The following is a 14516-nucleotide window of genomic DNA, read 5'->3' on the forward strand; positions in this document are numbered from 1 at the left end:
GTGATACATGAATTCCTATGATTTGGGAGAAAATTTTCTGAATTCTTAATTTTATTGAGAAATAATTGTCTTCTTCAACTTGTTAATTGCAAAAGAATTTAAACTGCATACAACTGCATAGCACTTTGCAGCACTCTCGGCAATTTACAATGTAAGCATTATTTGCATATTGCCCCAATGATCTTGATCAATTCTTCCATTCTTGGAAGAATGGAAAGTTGAGTCAACGTTGAGCTCCATCAGGACTGAAGTTCAATCTGTAGGCAGAATTTGCATGTAAATTTCCTCTTACTATGCCACTAGGGCTCTTAAATAAGAAACTTCACATACACACAATAGCAAGGAAAAGGATTGCACGCACAACTTTTTCTCCATGAAGACTTCTTTGTCTTTGACCAATAAATCACATTTAGAAAAATAATGGATGAGATGTACAAAATTAATCTTATTTATTATATAAGATTGTATTTTCTTTACATTGAATTACAATAAAATGCTAATATGATTTACAGTATGTATTTATTGGTATCCTTTTCCCAACTCAATTACTTTTTAATATATTTTACATTTCAGGAGATGAGGGTCATATTCAAAATTTGTGGTAACCTCAAGAGCCTCAGAAAGTTACCATCTGCTATAAAGATGATGAGCCAGGCTTCCCAAAACCCTAATGAATTCTGGCTCCTCTCATTTGTTCAACTTAAACGGGTGATGGTGACCAAGGCTCAGTCTCTCCAAACTGTCTTTACCGAAGCAATTTTGTTGATTCTAAAGAAATTACATCATAATTGTAAAGAAATTCATCAAGATTAAGTTAAGCAATGGAGGCCCTGGGAAAGTAGGTGGTGCCTGACTCAATACTTCTAATTGTAAGAAGATTTGGGGAGTCCTGGTTTACAATTAGTTAAATAGAAGCCAGCAGTGTGTTGCAGTCCCCCAAAAAACCAACATAGTTCTAGGCTGCATTAATAGAGGGATAGAATCAAGATCACAGGAATGTTAGCGACTCTTTATAATAATGCTTTTTTAAGACCACACTGGGAATATTGCATCCATATTTGATCACCAAGATATAAAAAAGAGGTTGAGTGCAGAGAAGAGGAACAAAGATGATGAGGAGACTACAGGGTAAAACGTATGAAGAAAGAATTGTTGCAGGAATTTGATAAGTCTCATTTACAGGAAGTTGGTATGTCTAGTCTAATAAAAAGAAGGACTAGGGAAGACATGATAGCGGGGTTCCAATGTCTCAGGGATTGCCACAAAAAAGAGGGAGTCAACTAATAAGTTGACTCCAAAGCACCTGAAGGTAGGACAAAAAGCTACAGATGGAAACTAATCAAGGAGAGAGGCAACCTAGAACTATTAAGAAATTTCCTGAAACTTAGAGCTAGAAGACCTCCAAAGTCATTTCCAACTCTCTTGTTCTGTCATTTTCTGTTATGTTTTTATTTCTATGTTTCTGGTACTTTATGAATAAAAAATACAAGTAAGATTCTTTTTTTAATACAAGTAAGATTTTTATTATATTTTCCACAAATACAAATCTCATATATAGTTTTTGACAATGGTTTGGCATAGATGAATATATAGTTTATATACTACTCAAAAAATTAAAGGGAATACGAAAATAAGACATCCTAGATCTGAAAGAATGAAATATTCTTATTAAATACTTTGTTCATTAATGTGTTCATGAATGTGCTGATAACAAAATCACACAAAAATTATCAATGGAAATCAAATTTAGCAACCCATGGAGGTCTGGATTTGGAGTTACACTCAAAATTAAAGTGGAAAAAAACACTACAGGCTTATCCAACTTTGATGTAATGTCCTTAAAACAAGTCAAAATGAGGCTCAGTAGTGTGTGTGGCCTCCATGTGCCTGTATGACGTCCCTACAACACCTGGGCATGCTCCAGATGAAGTGGTGGATGGTCTCCTGAGGGATCTCCTCCCACACCTGGACTAAAGCATCCCCCAACTCCTGGACAGTCTATGGTGCAACGTGGCATTGGTGGATGGAGTGAGACATGATGACCCAGATGTGCTCAATCGGATTCAGGTCTGGGGAACAGGCGGGCCAGTCCATAGCATCAATGCCTTCATCTTGCAGGAACTGCTGACACACTCCATCCACATGAGGTCAGGCAATATCTTGCATTAGGAGGAATCCAGGGCCAACCGCACCAGCATATGTTCTCACAAGGGGTCTGAGGATCTCATCTCGGTACCTAATGGCAGTCAGGCTACCTCTGGCGAGCACATGGAGGGCTGTGCGGCCCCCTAAAGAAATGTCACTCCATACCATTACTGACCCACTGCCAAACCGGTCATGCTGGAGGATGTTGCAGGCAGCAGAACATTCTCTATGGCATCTCCAGACCCTGTCACATCTGTCACATGTTCTCAGTGTGAACCTGCTTTCATCTGTGAAGAGCACAGGGCGCCAATGAAAAATTTGACAATCTTGGTGTTCTCTGGCAAATGCCAAACGTCCTGCAAGGCGTTGGGCTGTAAGCACAACCCCCACCTGTCGACGTCGGGCCCTCATACCACCCTCATTCCGCCTATTATTTGATTAAGGTCTGTTGTAATAATTACGTTTTCTCTTTTCTTATATTTTTATATCTGCTTCTAACCCTTCATACCATTTATGCCGTATGTTGTAATATTCAGAGTTCTTCCTCTCCTTCATTTCAAATGTGAGCATATCCATTTCTGCACATTCCAAGATTTTATTTATGACTACATCTTCTGGGGGGATGTTGGGTCCTTTCCACATTTGTGCAAAAGCTATTCTGGCTGCCGTCAATATACATAAAATAATATATTTTATGTTTTTTGGGTATTGATCTGTAATTAGTCCTAATAAAAAGAGTTCCGGTGTAAGTTCAGTTTGGTGTTTAGTGATTTCTTGCAGCCAGTCTTTTATTCTAATCCAGTATTTCTTGGTCTCTGGGAATAACCACCACATGTGATAGAAGGTACCATCATTTTGTTCACATTTCCAACATTTTGGCCTTGTGTTGGGTTATATCTTTGCCAATCTTGGTGGGGCCAAGTGCCACCGATAAAACATTTTATATAAATTTTCTTTGTATGCTGTAGATGTCGTTAATTTGTAATTTGTGGTCCATAATTTCTCCCATTTATCCAACTCAATATTATGTCCAAAAATACATGCCCATGCTATCATGGTAGTTTTCACAATTTCCTCCTCCATCTTAAATCCCAATAAATATTTATATATTTTCAATATAAATGTTTCCTCTGTCCCAACTAAAATTTTATCTAATTGGTTTTGCCCTTTGTCGAATCCAAGTTCTTCTAAATCCTTTTTATACTTATTTTGAATTTGTAAATATGGCCACCAATCAAATAATTCCTTGTTCCCTTAATTCTTGATTCAATTTAAGTTTCCCTTGATTATCCAACAGTACATTATAGCTTGCAATTTTTTCATATCCAATCTATTCAGATGAATCATGGTGTCCATGGCTGACAGCCAGCGGGGTATCTCCATATAATGTTTCCTTTTGATCTGCTTCCAGGTCCGTATGAGCAAATCTCTTATTTGGTGTTGATTAAAGTAAGCATGTGCTTTACCCCTTTTTCCCACAAAAATGCATGTCAAACTATCTGGAGGTCATGACCTTCTAGCATTAAAATTCTCTTATCCTTTAGTTTAACCCAATCTTTTATCCAATTTAATACTGCTGCCTGAAAATAGAGTTACAAATAAGATTCTTTCAAGATACCTTGACGACAGGGAAAACCTCCTGAAATATGTACAGATTTATTTTTATTTTATTTATTTGACTTGTCAATCACTTACAAGGTAATAGGTATAAGTATAAACATAATAAGAATACAGAAAATAAGTACGAATAAATGGGGACAATAGGACAGGAATGGTAGGCATGATCGTGCACCTTTACTGACCTCTTAGGAATGGGGTGAGATCAATAGTGGATAGTTTAAGGTTAAAGGAGTGGGGGTTAGAGGATATAACAACAGAGACAGGTAGTGCATTCCAGGCATTGACCACTCTGTTGCTGAAGTCGTACTTTCTGCAATCAAGTTTGGAGTGGTTTACATTGAGTTTGTATCTGTTGTGTGCGGTTGTATTGTTATATTGTTGCAGTTGAAGCTGAAGTAGTCATTGACTGGTACGATACTGTAGCAGATAATGTTGTGTACTATGCTTAATCCAACCATTGGCAGCATAGTATAAGGTTGTCTAAGCCCAAAATTTTGAGCCTGGTGATATAGGGTATTCTGTTGTGAGAAGAGGAGTGTAATACTTTTCTCATGAAATATTTCTGGACTCACTCAATTGTATTAATGTCCGATATACAGTGCGGATTCCTGACAGATGACCTGTATTTGAGTGTGGTGTAGCAAAGGTTTTGTATGCCCTAATTAGCAATTCAACATTACCGGAGGAGAAGCTTTGTAAGATTAGATTTGCAACTCTTTTTTAAAAAACAAAATTTATTAATTTTACAATTAAAAAACAAATCAACAACACATACACGAATAGAAAAATAGGAAAAGAGAAAAGAAAAAAGAAAGCAAAGTAAAGAAAAAAGAGAAAGAAAGAAAAAGGAATGAAAAATGAACACTTAAAAACATTCTCATTTTCTACAGTTTGTAAGATCTTTTCTCTTCTTGTTTTATACCATATACGTACATCTTATCCCTATATATGTTTGTATTTCACTCATATAAGTTTGTCCCATTCTTTTTTACCTTATGATGTAAGGTCTATCTTTGATCTAACCATTTATACCAACAATTCCAATTGTTAAAATATATTGAAGGATCTTTATTTTTTAAGGGTTAGTTTGTCCATTTCTGCACAATCTGAGATTTTTGGGATGATCGTCTGTTCTGTAGGTATGTGAGGTAGTTTCCAACACTGAGCAAATGCTAGCCTGGACGCTGTTAATATGTGTATTGTTATATACTTCACTTTTTAAGATAGCTGTTTATCGAAAATCCCTAACAGGAAGGACTCTGGTTTATACTCAATCTGATCTTTTGTTATATCTTCTAGCCACTTTCTAATTCTTTGCCAGTATTTCTGGGTTTCTTTACAAGACCACCACATATGAAAAAAGGTTCCATCTATTATTTTACATTTCCAACATTTCGGGCTCGTGTTGGGGTGCATCTTCGCCAATCTCGAGGGAGGAAGGTGCCATCTGTAAAACATTCTGTAAGCGTTTTCTTTATATGCTGCCTATTTGGTGATCTTATTGTTTCTACTCCAGATCTTTTCCCATTCTATTAATGTGATACTCCGTCCTACGTTCCTATTCCAGGCTATCATATTCCCTTTGACTGTCTCTTCTTCTAACTCTACTTCTAATAGATAGTTGTAAAATTTAGTTATATTTTTCTTGTCTGATCCTAGTAAGATTTTGTCTAATTGCTGGAGTTTATTGTTAATTCTGAATTCTTTTCTATCCTGTTTGTATCTACTATGAATTTGGAGATATACCCACTGATCTATTTTAAATCCCTGCTCTTGCAGCTCTTGTCATGTTTTCAAATTTCCTTGTGCATCTAATAAATCTTTATATTTAATCATTTTGGTAATGTCCAGATTGTTTGGATGAATCATCGCCTCCATTGTCGATAACCAAATCGGTACTTTTAAATAGTGTTTTTCCGTGTTTTTTTCCAATTGGTTAAAAGTGAATCTCTAATTAAGTGTCTGTGGAAGTATGTCTGATTGACTTTCCCTACCTCCCACAAAAAGGCATGCCATCCCCTCTGCGAATCGTGACCTTCTAACAGCAGTGTTCTTTTATTGATTAAATTCACCCAATCTTTTAACCATACTAGAGAGGCTGCTGTATAATATAATTCCCAATTTGGAAGTGCCAATCCACCCCTGCTCTTCAAATCCTGCAATGCCTTCAAATTTATTCTAGATTTCTTTCCTTGCCAAATAAATTTAGCAATTATTTTGTTAAGTTCTTCAAAAAAAAAAAAAAAATTCTATGTAATTTGATTGGAATCATCTGAAATAAGTCTAAAAATTTTGGTAGAATATTCATTTTGATGGAAGCAATCCTACCCAATAGTGAAAGTTGCAACCTACCCCATGATTCTAGATCTTTCTGTACTTGATGCAACAATTTATCGTAATTGTTCTCTTTAAGTATCTTACAATGTGGTGTTACCCATATTCCTAAATATTTAACTTTCTTTGTTACCTGTATTCCCATAATTTCTTCTAAATCTTTTTTCTGTTCTTCTGTTAAATTTTTAGTCATTAGTTTTGTTTTCTTTCTATTGATATTAAGTCCTGCTACGGCACCAAATTGTTCTAGTTCTTTTATCAATTTTTGTCCTTTTTCTATTGGTTCCTCCATAAAAAAGACCATATCATCGGCAAATGCTTGCAATTTGTATTCTTCTTTTTTAATCTTCAATCCTTTAATCTTTGGATTTTGCCTAATTCGTGTTAATAGTGTTTCTAAAGCAAATATGAAGAGCAGGGGTGAGAGAGGGCAACTCTGTCTAACTCCTTTTTCTATTTTTATTGGGCGAGTGTATTCCCCGTTTATTATGATATTGGCCTGCTGTGTATCATAAATTGTTGTTATAATATTTTCAAATTTAGTGCCTAAATTCATGTTATAAATTTTTTGAATTAAAAATTGCCAATATAAGTTGTCGAATGCCTTTTTTGCATCTAAAAACATGAGTGCAGTTTGTTTTTTGGGGTGAGCTTCATAAAATTCTAAAACATCTACTACTGTTCTTAAATTATTTCTTATCTGTCTAGTCGGGAGAAATCCGTTTTGGTCTTCATGTATATACAAATTTAAAATTTGTTTTAGTCTGTTAGCTATGATGGAGGTAAATATTTTGTAATCGGTGTTTAGGAGTGAAATTGCTCTGTAGTTGTTGATATATCTAAGGTCAGATTCCTCCTTCGGGATTAGCGAAATCAATGCTCCCCTCCACGAGTCCGGCATCCTGGCTGCCAATAAGACATCATTAAACACTTCCATAATAAGAGGTCCAATTTGTTCCACAATTGTCTTATATAGTTCTCCTGGGATCCCATCTGGCCCCGGGGCTTTATTATTCCCCTGATTCTCTATTGCTGATTTCAGTTCGGACCAAGTAATATCTTTATTTAATAATTCTATCAATTCATCTCCGATTACTTTATCTTTCATTTCATCTAAGTAATTTCTTATTCTATCCTCATTGACTTCTTCTTTTTTATATAACTCTTCAAAGTATTTATGTACAATATCTTTTTTCTTTTCTATCTCTTGTTGTATGTCGCCCTTCTTGTCTATTAATTGGTATATCAATCTCTTTTCTTTCTTTCTTTTTAGTTTATAAGATAACCATCTCCCTGGTTTATTAGCATATTCAAAATAAATTTGTTTAGTCATTTTCAAATTTATTTCCATTTTTTCTTTTTCAATTAAGTTCAGATTATGTTTGACTGTTATTATCTGATTTTGTACTCTTTGATCTTTGGGAGTCTTTTGTAATTGGGTTTCTAATTCCTTAATTTGTTGTTGTAATTTATTTTGTTGGGCATATTTTTCTTTATTTCTCATGGCGTTATAAGAGCTTGTTATACCTCTTATAACTGCCTTCAGTGTATCCCAAATATTTTGCTTCGAGGTTGTATCATTATCATTTTCCTTTAAAAAATAGCTTCATTCCTCCTTAAGGTTATTAGTATACTCTTTTTCTCTTATTAATTGGGTGTTTAATGTCCATCTTTTCTTTGGTTTTTCCCTACCTTTCCAAATTATTTGAATTGGGTTATGATCAGCCCATTCATTTGGTAAAATTTCGATTCCTTTTATTTCATTTGCGATTTCCCCATTCATCCACGCCATATCAATTCTTGTCCATATTTGATGTGGGTTAGAGTAAAATGTGAATTGTTTTTCTTCGGGGTATAATCTTCTCCATAAGTCCACCAAGTTTAACTCTTTCATCATTTCCTTACATGTCTCAGGGAACTCTCTTTTTCCTTTTTTGTTCTTCCTCGCATTACTATGGTCCTTTTGGTAATCAGCAATAGAATTAAAATCTCCTATAATACAGATATTCCTTTTTTCAAATCCTATAATTTTTTGATGTAAATATTTAAAAAACTCTTTCTGATCTTCATTTGGGGCGTAAATTACTACTAATAGAATTGAAATTGTATTGATCGAGATCTGTAAAACCAGAGTTCTTCCTTCCAGGTCTGATCAAACTAAATCTGCTTTCAGATCATCTTTCACATATATTGCAATCCCTTTCTTTTTTCTTTTTCTTTTAATCTGCTGGTGCAGTAAATAGCTTCCTTAGTTTTGGGCAGTCTAAGTATCTTTCGTCTACTTTCCTTATGTGAGTTTCTTGCAAGCATATTATGTCGGCATTTTGTTTGATTAATTTGGCTATTATCCTTTTCCTTTTTGTCGTCGAATTTAAACCATTTATGTTGATGGATAGAAGTTTCTTTTCCTCATCCATTTAGTTAGTTCTGTTTCACTCTTTGTCTCGTGATAATTCCGCTCTCTCCTTGTACTTGCTGTGGACTAGTTTCTTCTCTCTCCTGGGTGGGTAGTCGTTCCTTTGGTTTCTTGAGGATCCTTCTTTATTATTTCTGTGATGACTTTGGTCTTCCTGCGAATTTCTTTTTAATTCCTCCTTACTACATTGGTCTTCCATGCCTACTAGTTGTTCATAAAAGTCTTGAGCCCTTTCCATAGAATCTATTTTGATTTTCCTTTCTTTCCATGATACTAACATCCCCTCCGGGATTAACCATTTGAATAGAAATTTGAGTTAGAAATTTGTAGTCTCGTCTTATTTCCCTTACTTTCCTTGGAACTTGCTTAAGGATCAAAATTTCTTTGCCTTTATACATAATTGTTTCATCTCTAGACATCCTAAATATTATATCTCGAACATCCCTTCTCGCAAAACGAATGTGGACCTCTCTCGGGCATTTATGACATCATGCATAGTTGGTGCTGACCCTGTAGACTTCATCAAATTCCCTGAATATACCATCTTTGTCCTTTCCTAGTAGTCCGGCCAATATTTCTGCCATTAGCTGCTCCAGACCTTCTTCCTTGGATTCCTCAATGTTCTGGAATCTCAGGTATGCAGCCGCCTTATCCATTTCTAGGTAGACCAACGAGTCTTCCATTTCTTTGCTCACATTTTTTAATTCTTCGTCTACCCTTTCCAAATTCTTTTCCGTTTGTTCTGTTCTTGTCTCTATTTCTTTTATCATTGTTTCATTTTTTTTCAAGAGCTTATTGTAGTGTTCCAATCCCGTCCTCTACCTTAAGAATGTCCACTTTCATCTCGGCTTTAATTTTCCCATCTCTTCTTTTAATTCGCTAATATCCGCCCTCTTGTTCGTTATGATTTTTATCATTATTTCCCTCTTTGAAGTTTTGTCATTGATTCTTGTAGGGTTAGCAAAGTTGATTGTATATTAGCTTGAGACATTAGTTTGTTTTTCCCTGGTAGCAATTCTTCTATGGTTTTTGGACTGTAGGCAAAAGCTGTTGCCAGGGTGGTTGTTAAAGTCGGGGTAGCCTTCCTTCCAGTTTTCAGGGCCATGGTTGTTATAGAAGTCATTTCTTTTAATATCTGTTTTTGTTGTTGGATAATATTAATTATGTTGTCCCAAATTACCATTAAGTATTGTAACCCCTATATTAGAATTCCAATATCTAATTGCTTAGTCCACCTATCTACTGAGTAGTTGAATATTGTACTCTTAATTAGTAACTAAAATATATAAATATATGTTATTTTGGATCTTAAGTCCTCAATCACGTATATAATTTTGTACAATCTATATTCAAATAATATGCAACACTATACAACACTATATAACATTCCATATGATAGATATATATATTAAATAATATGTCAAATCTAACCAAGTTTCGGTTTTTGTAAGCTTATGGGTATTGTATATATATATATATATATATATATATATATATATATATATATATATATATATATATATATATATATATATGTGTGTGTGTGTGTGTGTGTGTGTGTGTGTGTGTGTGTGTGTGTGTGTGTGTGTGTGTGTGTGTGTGTTTTCTTAAGTTTTCAGGTACTGCACATGTATGGTGTTCGGCTTGGTTCGGGTATTTTCCCACCGTCATTGTAGTTCTTTTAAAGTTGTAGCAACGTTTCAGCAGAATCTCATCTGCCATCATCAGGCTTCTGTATTGTGTCCGTCTGTGGGTCAGACTTTTACAGTGGTTTCAGATTTAAATTTGGGGCAGCCTATTGCTGTGCCAGAATGGTTCTTTCTTCATCCTGATTGGTTGGGAGTCTTGGTCTGTGTTTATTGGTCTCGGAGTTTGCTGTGTTCTGCTTGATGGGTGTCTCTGATATCTTCTGTCTGTTTTTTTTGGCTCTTTTTGTATCTTGATTGGCTGGCAGCATTGTGTTACTTTAATGGAGGCCTTTAGTGCAGCTTGGCTTGCAAATGGATGGCTATCTATTAGTTAGGAAGCTGGGTTTCATCTGGGTGCCTGGTTGGGGTGTGTTTGAGCTGGAGGTATCAGGGGATCTGTTTGTGCCCAGGTGTTTGCCTGGCTTGTGGTGTGGAGATTTTTTTGTTTGTGAGTGCAGGCTTCAAATGATTGACGGGTTTCCAAATGGCTGGTAAAGCGGAGGTGTCACAGCATGAATAAAGAGATGACACCTCCCGCTTACCAGCTATTTGGAAACCCGCCCTCATGAACAGACGAGTACCTAACATGATGAATGACACCAGACCCACACCCACGAGGGCCACACAAGATGCCACCACCACACTTCCACGTGCAAAAGCAGACTCACACCCACACAGAAGATGAGACACGACCACAGACCAGAAGCCGCACTGCAGCTGCATCACTACCCACTTCAACCCCCCTGAGCCATACATGAAGCGAACTGACCCCCACCATGAAGATGCAGCACGACCACAAACTCGTCGAAGCCAAACAGCAAGATCACAGCTCACCAGCTCAAATCCCTGCAATGGCAACTAAGACCAACCTGAGCACAACCAAGCCCCCACCTGAACAGAACACACCTCCAGCCAATCAGAACATGGCCAACCCCCAACCAATCAGGAACACAGCCAAACCCCAACCAATGAGAACACCCCCCACCCAATCAGAACACAGCCAAGCCCCAACCAATCAAGTCACACCCCCACTAGCAGTTAAAAGGAAGAAGCAGCTGCAAGCTCACATCACTCTGAGAAGCACAGAGCTGAAGACAGAAACCTGAAGATGATGAATGAGACTTCATCGAAACGTTGCCTAGATACTTCCAATCTTACGCGGGGAGAAAACCCGAATAACCAAAGATCCATATATATATATATATATATATATATATATATATATATATATATATATATATATATATATATATATATATATATATATATATATATATATATAAAATATTGGATATTCTAAGTGTTCTTAATTACCAGTATTCTAAACCAAAACAGTATTATTCCCCCCCATAAATTGGTTATAATCACACACCAAATTATGCTATTATAGCATTAAATATTTAATATTAATATTAAATCTTATACTTATTGATTATATAGTTCTTAACCTTCTTGATATTTTCCTTATCAAACTGGTCGAGGTATGACTATCCCTAATATTGTAAATTACTCAAAACAATTAAATCAGTTATCTAGCAGTTCAGTATAACAATCAGTATTCCTTTCCTCAATAGATAAATTTATAGTTGTTATAGAGAGAAAGTGAAAGGAGAGAAAGAATTCGTCATCACACCAAAAAATTAGTAAATAGTAGATAAGGTAAGAAGTTAAACAGAGTAATACCAAGGGAAGAGAGCGAAAAAAGAGGGGAGAGCAATAAGAGGACAGATTTTTAAAGTCAGTTTTTAGTCCACCATTTCTAGGATTCTCTACTTTTCTTCAAACAAACCGGAAGTAGGTAGGTAAAAAGTGCTGAATAATAACTGCCAGCAATCAGTCTCCTCTGAAGCTTCCAAATTACTTTTTTTTTTTTTTTTGGTAAATGTTTCTAAGTTCAGTACATTAATTTCCTTCACGTACAACCTCCACTTCAGTTAGTATAAATAAGATAAAGCTCTCCTCATGATCAGTTAAAGGTCTATTAAAGCAGGGGTCCCCAACCACAGGTCCCGTGGAACAAATCCTACCGGGCCGCTGGTTTGCTAGGTGCCGCCATCTTGTTTTGATAAAAAAGTGCTTCCGGTGAGCTTTTCCGGGTAGAAAGCTCACCGGAAGCACTTTTCATCAAACCAAGATGGCGGCGCCCAGCTGATGCCGGTACCGGGCCGCGGCATGCCCAGCTGATGCCGGTACCGGCCACGGCATAAAGGTTGGGGACCACTGTATTAAAGGTCTGTTAAACGGATAGTGTCTGATATTTTTGTTGCAATGACTTTGCAGTTTCTATGTGTATCTCGTATGGCGCCCGTGTTACCATTTCTTCACCAACCTCGCTCCTCTTCATGTCTTTATCCTAGGAAGTCCATCAAAATAATAGTCCACTCAAGTATTCAAAAATTCTCCACCACTTTCCAACTCTTTCCAACAGTTTCTTCCTAACTTCGTAGTCCTCTCCTTTCAATCACTGTAATCCACACTTTCACTTCGGTCTGCCGAACCTTTTCGCCCACGCTTGTCTGGCTTTCGCTTTTTTAGCCACTTTTCTTTCAGGCTTCCGACAGACACTAGCATGAAAAATCACTTGCCGATCTAACTCTCCACCGTTAAGCTCTTCCTGCCACCTCTTTCTCCACCGATCTTACGAACTGTCACTTACTCGCTTTTCACATCGGAGGCAGTCTGGACTTTGGAGCCGCCATTGACAGGAGGCTGACTCTTGCACACTGGGCTCTGGAGGTCTTCTCTTCACTGCCAGGAGGTTGCCTTCCCCCACACTGCTGCCCGAGTTCCCCCACACTGACACAAAACTCTCCGGGATTCGAGTATCCCCTGGGGATCGCACCAACTGCAAGAAGAGATAAGCTGAAACCGCAGACGGGCTTCTGCACCTCTGCACGTCCTTATCTTGCCACCAGAAGTCCAGATTTGCAACACTTAATGGCTTTTTGGCAATGCTGTTACAGTGAGCTCTGGTACTTAGGAGGTTTGACATGAGTACTCCAAGGTCCTTGACAGACTGAGGGTCATCAACAAGGTCATATCCACCTAGCTTGTATTTGGTGTACTGATTTTTTTTTACCAATGTGTAGGAAAGAGCATTAGTTTGTCGAGATTTGATGTTGCCAATTATTTGATCATTCAGACACATAATGAAGGTCGCTTTGAAGGACAATAGCATTGTCGGTCGTGTTGAATAGTTTTACATCATTCGCGAATAGGACACAGTGGCTTATAAGGTGATTGCAAAGGTCATTTTTATAGAGCCGTGATGGTTAACCTTTCCTCCTTGCATGCCAAAAGCACCCTTAAGGATATTCACGCAGGTGGCCTACGCCCCCTGTGCATGCATGTGTGACCCCCTGCGCACTTTGCACATTTCTTTGCATGCATGCATCTCCTGCACACTCTCCACTTCCCGCACATGCACAGCAGCTACCCGATGATCAGCAGTGGACCTGGTCTGGAGCAATGGCTTGCGTACCGTCAGAGATGGCTCTGCATGCCACTTCCAACACTTGTGCCATAGGTTCACCATCACGGATATAGAGTATAAAGAGTGTGGGTCCTAGAACACTGCCTTGGGGGACACCACTGTTAATTAGAGCAGAGTTTGATATAGCGCTCCCTATTTTTACTATTTCTTGCCTGTTTGACAGGAAAGCAGTAATCCACTTAGGAAGGGATCAAAAAATGCCATAAGAGTTTAATGTTAACAATAGTTTGTCATGTAACACTAAATCAAAGGTTTTGCAGAAGTCTATGTAAATTATTTCTATTGCTTTACCCTGGTCAAGTGGAATAGTCCATATGTTTTTGCAGTATAGGAGTTGTAGATTGCAGGACAATTTTTCCTGAAACCAATTTGTTTTTGGAGAGTGGTTGTTTGACTCAAATGAAGGGTAATGGATTGGTTAATGATTGATTCCATGACTTTGCACATGACACAACACAGCGAGATTGGTCTGTAGTTATGAACCAGGCTGGGGTCACTATTTTGAAGATATTTTGAAGAATTTGCATGTAAATTTCCTGTTACTATGCCACTAGGGCTCTTAAATAAGAAACTTCACATACACACAATAGCAAGGAAAAGATTGCATGCACAACTTTTTCTCCATGAAGACTTCTTTGTCTTTGACCAATAAATTACATTTAGAAACATAATGGATGGGATGTACAAAATTAATCTTATTTATTATATAAGATTGTATTTTCTTTTACATTGAATTACAATAAAATGCTAATATGATTTACAGTATGTATTTATTGGTAACCTTTTCCCAACTCAATTACTTTTAATATATTTTACATTT

Source organism: Notechis scutatus, chromosome Z (genome assembly GCF_049901735.1).
Source record: "Notechis scutatus isolate UNSWTSFEM ecotype Mainland chromosome Z, rNotScu1.2, whole genome shotgun sequence".
NCBI classification, from domain to species: domain Eukaryota; kingdom Metazoa; phylum Chordata; class Lepidosauria; order Squamata; family Elapidae; genus Notechis; species Notechis scutatus.